Source organism: Bos javanicus, chromosome 14 (assembly GCF_032452875.1).
Source record: "Bos javanicus breed banteng chromosome 14, ARS-OSU_banteng_1.0, whole genome shotgun sequence".
NCBI classification, from domain to species: domain Eukaryota; kingdom Metazoa; phylum Chordata; class Mammalia; order Artiodactyla; family Bovidae; genus Bos; species Bos javanicus.
This window is the reverse complement of record NC_083881.1, coordinates 13,975,582-13,983,647: the sequence shown is the minus strand read 5'-3', so window position 1 is coordinate 13,983,647 and position 8,066 is coordinate 13,975,582. Positions and strand designations below refer to the sequence as shown.

Here is an 8,066-nt window from a genome sequence, read left to right as displayed (position 1 = left end):
GAACCTGGTTCTTCGCTTCTGCTGAAATGTGTTCCTCCCTGAAAACTCTCCTTGAATGCTATTCATCCTTGAAGGGTGTCTAACTCCAGCGCATGTGCCCAACCGCTAGTGATGCCCAACCGCTAGTGATGCCCAACCGCCCGCCAGTGATCCTTAAGGGTGTCTAAGATCAGCGCATGCGCCAAACTTCAAGCGACGTTTGAGGAGGTGTGTACCGTCAGCGCATGCGCCCAACCTCCCCGCCCCAAACCGTCATTCCCAACGGCCAAGACTCCTGAAGGGTGTCTAACGGCAGCGCATGCGCCAAACCACAAGTGCTGTCGGAGGAGGTATCTAACGTCAGCGCATATGTGCCACAGCAAGTGATGTTTAAAGGGTGTCTAACATTACTCACTGGAAAAGACTGATGCTGGGAGGGATTGGGGGCAGTAGGAGAAGGGGACGACAGAGGATGAGATGGCTGGAATGCGGACGACAGAGGGTGAGATGGCTGGATGGCATCACCAACTCGGTGGATGTGAGTTTGAGTGAACTCCGGGTGTTGGTGATGGACAGGGAGGCCTGGCGTGCTGTAATTCATGGGGTCGCAAAGAGTCGACACGACTGAGCGACTGAACTGAACTGAACTGAACTAACGTTAGTTAGCACATGCAGCCAGGCACAAGTGGAATCTGATGTTTGAAAGTGTGGAAGAATTATCTGTCTCAGACATGCATGCACCCCGTTGTTCGTGGCTTTGGATTGTATGTGCTCTCATCTTGTCTCTTCACTAAACTGTGAGTTTCCTGAGGGCAGGGTATAGATCAGAGTCTTTCCTGTCGGTCCCTCCCTCCCTCCTTGTGAATGTCTAAAGTGAAAGTGAAGTCAGTCGTGTCTGACTCTTTGTGACCCCATGGTCTGTAGCCTGCCAAACTCCTCCACCCATGGGGTTTTCCAGGCAAGAATACTGGAGTGGGTCACCATTTCCTTCTCCAGGGCAGCTTCCCGACCCAGGGATTGAACCCTGGTCTCCTGCACCACAGGCAGACTCTTTACTGTCGGAGCCACCAGAGAATGTCTAGTGCAGTAACAAATCCACACTAGATAATCAGTGTTAACAGATCTATGGAGCCGGTAACAGACAAAAGTCATCAGGTTAGCTCCCAGAGCAAACTGTTCAACATCATGTTCTAGTGCCTGAAGAATTTAGCGTTACTGACTGGAGAGGAAGAGGACGGGGAGGAATATATTTTAGCTATTAATTCTAGCCTTTGTATTTTTAGTCTTTTGAAGGATGAAAAGGAAGAAAAAAAGTAAAAGCTCTGTTGACAGTTAAAAGCAGACATCTGTTCTCTTTACCAAGTAAGTGCTCAATCTTTTCAGGAGGAACTTAATTCATCTTTACATTTTTAAAAATATCCCTATAATTGTTTTTCCTTTTTTTTTCTTCTTTTTTTTAATTTGTTTGGTTCTTTTATTTATTTTTACTTTATAATATTGTATTGGTTTTGCCATACATCAACATGCATCCGCCATGGGTGTACGTGTGTTCCCCATCCTAAACCCCTCTCCCAGCTCCCTCCCCATACCATCCCTCTGGGTCATCCCAGTGCACCAGCCCCAAGCCTCCTGCATCCTGCATCTAACCTGGACTGGTGATTCGTTTCCTATATGATATTATACATGTTTCAATGCCATTCTCCCAAATCATCCCCCGTCCCTATCCCACAGAGTCCAAAAGACTGTTCTATACATCCTTTATAAATTTTCCATTTTCATAAGAAAATTCAGTTTCAGAGAGGCTCTTGAGTTTGCCCGAGTAAGTGGCAGAGGTGTCTAGACCCTAAGGTTTAGCTTCTGCTTGTCTTCCACTCTGCCTCCTCCTGGAGCCTGAGAGCACTTGTGAAAACAAGGCAGCCAGGGGGATGGTCAGCAGCTTCAGGAAATGCTTGAGCTCAGGTCGTGTTGCTTAAGAGTTTGAAAAATACAAAGTTAATAGTGCAACTACTGTTCATAGTTAGCAGATTTAACTCTTCTCCATTTGTTCCTCTTTTAAGAGAATGAGAGAGAAAGAGCTCAGGAGTCACCTTCTTGTCTTTAATTTTTCACCCTTTAACCACCCATTGGGCTTCCCAGGTGGCCCAGGAGCCTGGTGAGCTATGGTCCATGGGGTCAAAAGAGTCAGACACAGCTGAAGCAACTTAGCACAGCACACAACCAGCTATTAACCCATCTTTAGAAAAATGAGTGATAAAAAACCAGTGTCTCCACAGTGTAGTAAAATAAGCTATGTAGGTTTTTTTTTTTTTTTTTTAATGAAAATAGCAGGGAATCATGCTATAATCTAAGATTGTCTTTTTAGCATGAGTTTGTTTGGCCTGAGCAACCACACCAGTGCTCTGAAGAGACTTGTCCTGATTTCTGGAGTATTAATCAGTGAGGACACGAGCCTGATCTGGGAGTCAGGCCCCGGGTCTGACTCTGCCACTGTTCTGGTGGGCAAGATTGAGTCAGAAATATCATCTCTTCAGTTCTCAGTTTTTTCATTAATCAAAGGGATGCAGTGAATTAGAACAGAGATTGTCAGCCTCAGCAGGGTTGATACCTTGAGAAATTCTTTGTTATGGAGGCTGTCCTGTGTATCCTAGGCTTTCCCAGCATCCCTGACCTCTACCGGGCAGACCGCAGTGCCTCTCTTCTCCACCCGCTCCTCACGAGGTGTGATGACAAAACCTTCTCTAGACACTGTCCGGTGTCCCTTGGGGGACAAAAACATCTTCATCTGCACCACGGGCTAGAAGCAGACTTTACGTCCGCTGGGTATTTATTGAGAATACCTGACAGGAGAGGCTCTGAGCTGTGTGCTGGGGCTATGACAGCAAAGAGAGTAAATGTGCTTCTGTCTTCATGGAGCTTCAGTCTGGTGGGGAAGGGAAGTCTCCAGGCTGTGAGGAGACACTGGAACGGGTGTTATGCTCAGGTCCTGGCAGGAGTCAGGGGTCCTCTGGACCTATTACTCTGAGGACATGTAAACCTTGGAAGGACCCAATCACTTCTCAGTACAATGTGTTATCTTGACCTCTTGGCCCCTCAGATAAGTGGGGAAAATGAGCACTTCCACCTGGGGATAGCTTCTGCAGCACAGGCTCATAAGGAGGTGGAGAAATGAAGAGTTGAGTATAAAATGGGCCCCAGAGCAGAATAAAATAATTCTTTGTGCTTACATACCATATACCTCTGGGGTAACGATTCGGGCCCGTTTATTTTCCTGTTGGTTACCATATGTGCGGATAGAATGCCGCAGGGTGAGCCAGACATGGTGCCTGGAGTTACCTTTCTTAGCACTTGATTTTCTTTTGCAGTTCCACTTTCTATTTGAATAAAATCAGAATAAGCACAGCACATGCAGTGCTATTAGCACTCAGTGTTTTCACATTTCTCTGAGGTGTTTCTGTTTTCATGGGATTATGAGGACATTCTAAACCCAGTTTGAGAGGGGTCCAAAAAGGAAGAAAGTGGTTCCTGCTTTAAAGGAATGCACTGATCAGGTGTAAAGTTGTAGGCACTATAGCTGAGAGGGTCCAGGCTACAGGGGTGGACTGTTTGGGTCCATAGTGCTCTCCCAGCTACTTTTTAGCTGTGCAACTTCAAGAAAGTCACTTGATCTCCCTGTACTTTTTTTTCCACTGGTAAAATCATAATCCTGATAGTATTTACCTCACCAGCTTCTTGTGAGGATTAAAGGAGTTTGAACAGAAACTGGCACATGGAAATCACTTATTAAGTTTTGAAATAGTATCTGGGAATCACTGGGTCACTTGGATAAGGTCCTAGCTTATCCAAGTCACGAGCATAATTGTGCCAAGCACTATGTTTAATGGACCTGGTGTTCTTGCCTGGGAAATCCCATGGACAGAGGAGCCTGGTGGACTACGTAGTCCATGTGGTCAGAAAAGAGTCAGACACAGCAACTAAACAACAGCAGGATTTCACCTGCAAATCTTTTTATTTATACAAGTGATGATCACATGCTACTTGCTCACCCTTGCGAGTAGATCTCTTCCCCTGCTCTTCAAAATCTCAACTTTATAGAGAACTTTGAACAATTCAAAGGGTCTCAACATCACCCCAATCTCTCAAAACTACCTCCTTGAAAATGGCTCCCTTCCACAGGGAAGGACCTGTGGGCGTACATTTTAAAGCTAGAGGAGGGTGAGGAGCCTCATTGTCTGGACCAGCTCCAGGGTCAACCTGTGGTCACACCCTCTGGATGTTCAGGAGATATTGATGGTCTGTGTGGAAACTATAGCATTTCCTCTGGGGTTTCGCTGTGTCCTTTGACCAGGCCGTGGGCTGTTGCCTCGGTGACTTGGATTGAGACAACAGCCCCTGTCACAAATCGCTCTTTACTGTCTGATTTTCCACTAGGACCCTCAGAGACCTGTCAGAGTGGACAAAGGCCTCTGGAGCCCTTCCCAAGAACCTTCTTGCTTGGAAGATTAGCAGTTTCTTCTCAAGCATCGCTCTCAACTTGCTAAACACCTTGAAATAGTTCCAGCAAGACGTGTCTCCCTCAGATCCCAGGGCAGGTAAGTGCTTGTGCGCGTCCAGCGCTTCTGCTCGTAGCCATGTGGTCCTGACCATCTGGCACTTACTGTGTATATTACTTACATACGTGTGCATATGTAAGTGTGTATGTGTGCTGTGCTTAGTTGCTCAGTCATGTCTGACTCTCTGTGACCCCTTGTACTATAGCCTGCCAGGCTCATCTGTTCATGGGGATTCTTCAGGCCAGAATACTGGATTGGGTTGCCATGCCTTCCTCCAGGGTGATCTCCCCTACCCAGGGATTGAACTCAGGTCTCCCACATTGCAGGTGGATTCTTCACCATCTGAGCTCCAGGGAGTGAGTATATGTGTATGTGCGTATCTATGTTTATATGTCTGTGGTTAAAAAAGTGTTGTTTCTAGAATTTACCATGACTACTGCTGTGTGTGTATCCCCAGAAGTCATAGGTTGAAATCTTAACTGCATATTAAATATATTTATAAAAGGCATGTATTATAGCGAAGGGCAGGGAATCTGGTGTGCTACAGTCCATGGGGTCACAATGAGTCCAACAGGACTTAGTGACTGGCCAACAACAATGCATATGTATGTGTGAGTGTGTGTGTCTTTGCATGTACATGTTTATATATCGGTGGTTAAAACCCACTCTAGCATTCTTGCCTGGAGAAGTCCATGGACAGAGGACCCTGACAGGCTATAGTCCATGGGGTCTCAGAGAGTGGGACACGACTGAGAGACTAACATTTTACTTTTCATTGTTTAATTTTAGATGAAAATGGAGAGTTTCTATCTTTGGCATATGACTAATGACTATCTTTATGCTTCTAAGGAGTGATTAATTTTTCAGTTCACAGAAAAATAAGCGTGGGGGAGAGGAAGATTCATGAAGGAGAGATATAAGAATGAAACGAGAGATGGAGTTTAAAAGTGTGCCTGTGTGTTAATATATTTGAGTTTGATAATAAGGATAGTGAAGAATAGAAAGAGAAAAGCTGTGAGTGCTTGAGTGCCCTTAATGGGAAGAATAGAGGTCTGAGGCAAAAATAGGACTCATGCTACTCTCTGATGACCATGCAGTGGCCCTGTTGACATGAGCCAGCTTTGTGCTGTCACTTCCGAATTATGGTGTGTGCATTCTAGGGAAGTGCAAGACTGTCCCTTAAGATGCCTGAAGAAAATATTTTGTTGTTGTTGTTTAGTCGCTAAGTTGTGTCTGACTCTTTGGCAACCCCATGGAATGTAGCCTGCCGAGCTCCTCCGTCCATGGGATTTCCCAGTGCTATTTCCTTCTCCTGGGGATCTTGCCTGCCCAGGGGTCGAACTAGCATCTCTTGCATCAGCAGGTGGATACTGTACACTGAGTCACCAGATATTAGAACTCCAAACTCTATTAAGATTTTATCTTGAGAAAAGAGAAATACACTAAACTTTGCTAGTAGTGAATATGTGATTGATACTGCTTCCGTCACTCATCACTCAAGTAGAGCATTCTGCATCACATGGTCTGCAAGAGGAATGGGAGCTCTGTAACTCAGAGTTGGTGGCACCTACCTCATTCTGAACTTCCAGTGACGTATTGTAGTTTGCATGTTCTTGGTGAAATGGATTTATACACTATTACTGAGTATGATAAATTAACACTCTTAAAATGTATAAGTGACTTAAAATATTTTCTGGAAAGAAACTGCTGGTCAAGATGGTCCTAATAATTCAAGTCAATAATAAGAACAACGGAAAAATGGAAAAATAGCATGCTCCATCCTGGTTTGAACTTTTTCTCAGATATATCATGAGCTAAAAACAATGGCTATTGGTGATATGTTATCTAGCAGCATTTTTTTTTTGAGAAAATATACATACTTAATCAATCTTTTTGAAATGAAAGTGATATTTTTGGTAATAAATGAGGAAATAATGGCCTTTGAAGAAAACTCATGGTTTGGAGAAAGAATTTTGAAAGTGCATGTTTAAAGATATTTTCATCACTATGTGATTTTTGTTCCTGAGATTAAGACTGATGTATTTTACCTGTACAACTCTTATATGTCAATATTAAAAATACTTTGAAAGTGAATTTTCTAATTTGTTAAAAAACGGTCCAAATGAAGCCTTTAGGTAGGTTTTAAGATCATCTGTAAAAATATAACTATTACATACCTTCCTTTAATTTGTTAAGGAAAGAGATTAACGTTATAGAAGATGGAAATTTATTGATCAAACATAAGACTTGTATATGAATATGCTTTTCCATAAGCACCTGTATTACTTTGTGAAGTATATTTTTCAACTAGGCAACCACTACAATGAAAAACCAAAGTAAGTTTAGAACCAGGCCATCAAATCACTGTGTCACAAAATGTCATATCCAGGCTTTAAAAAGCAGTGGCACATGTTCAGTCATACTTCGTTGCTAAAATCAGGGTTCCCTGGCAGCTCAGCTGGTAAAGAATCTGCCTGCAATGCAGGAGACCCCAGTTCAGTTCGTTGGTCAGGAACATCCCCTGGAGAAGGGATAGGCTACCCACTCCAGTAGCTTCCCTGGTGGCTCAGACTGTAAAGAATCTGCCTGCAGTGTGGGAGACCTGGGTTCGATTCCTGGGTTGGGAAGATCCCCCGGAGAAAGGCATGGCAGCCCACTGCAGTATTACTTAGAACCAGGCTATCAAATAGCTATATGACAAAATGTTATATCCAGACATAAAAAGCAGTGGTACTTGTTCAATCATACTTCCTTGCTAAAATTAGTGATATTAGTAATACTTTAGGGTAAGGCAGAAAAGTGTATATAATTAATCAGTACACTAAAATAAAATTTAACTCATTTCTTATTTACAGTTTATTTTTGTATATTTTCTTATGCACAATCATATTATTTTATGCATTTTATTGTTTATGCATTTTGTTTATGTACCAGGTACTGTTACAAATGCCCTACTTCTATTAGTTACTTTAACTCTCACAACACCTCATATAAATACTATTGTCCCTATTTAAAAATGAGGAAGCTGAAGCACAGATAGGATAAGAAGCTGCCAGGAGCAATTAGCTAATATGTGGCAGACTGAAGATATATTAGTATAATAATGCATGTATGTAACTTATACATAAACTATTACAGTTTAAAATCAACAAACAGACTGATAGACATACAGGATTGCAATTTAGAGACTATTTGTCTAATGCTAATAGGCATAGTGATGACTGAACGGTGTGCTCACAGGCAATTCAATCCAACATTCAGTATAGTATATTAGCATGTATAAAACACATGGGTGGTCTTATTTAATTCCCATAATAAGCTTCCAGAGGTAGTTGTGTTGAACTCAAGAGCACAAGCATATAAAATAATGTTTAATGGAGTCTGATGGACCTGGGTATGAAGTTGAGCATTGCCACTTCACCATATCTGTGACTGAAGGTCTTTCCTATCTTCTGTGGATTTCATTTTGTTAATTTCTAAAGTAGGCAAGCCAATATATATCCTTGTGGGTTACTGTAGGACTAAATGACACATTAT

The 8,066-nt window shown here is 42.8% G+C and overlaps 1 long non-coding RNA gene across 1 annotated transcript; it reads left to right on the top strand.

Annotated features, from left to right (window-relative positions):
- The first annotated feature begins 361 nt into the window (after positions 1-361).
- LOC133260351 (uncharacterized) lies at positions 362-5,624 on the top strand. The gene is made up of 4 exons (XR_009740776.1): positions 362-517; positions 1,263-1,341; positions 4,408-4,568; positions 4,735-5,624. It is a non-coding gene; the product is annotated as an uncharacterized LOC133260351 (long non-coding RNA).
- The last annotated feature ends 2,442 nt before the right edge of the window (positions 5,625-8,066 follow it).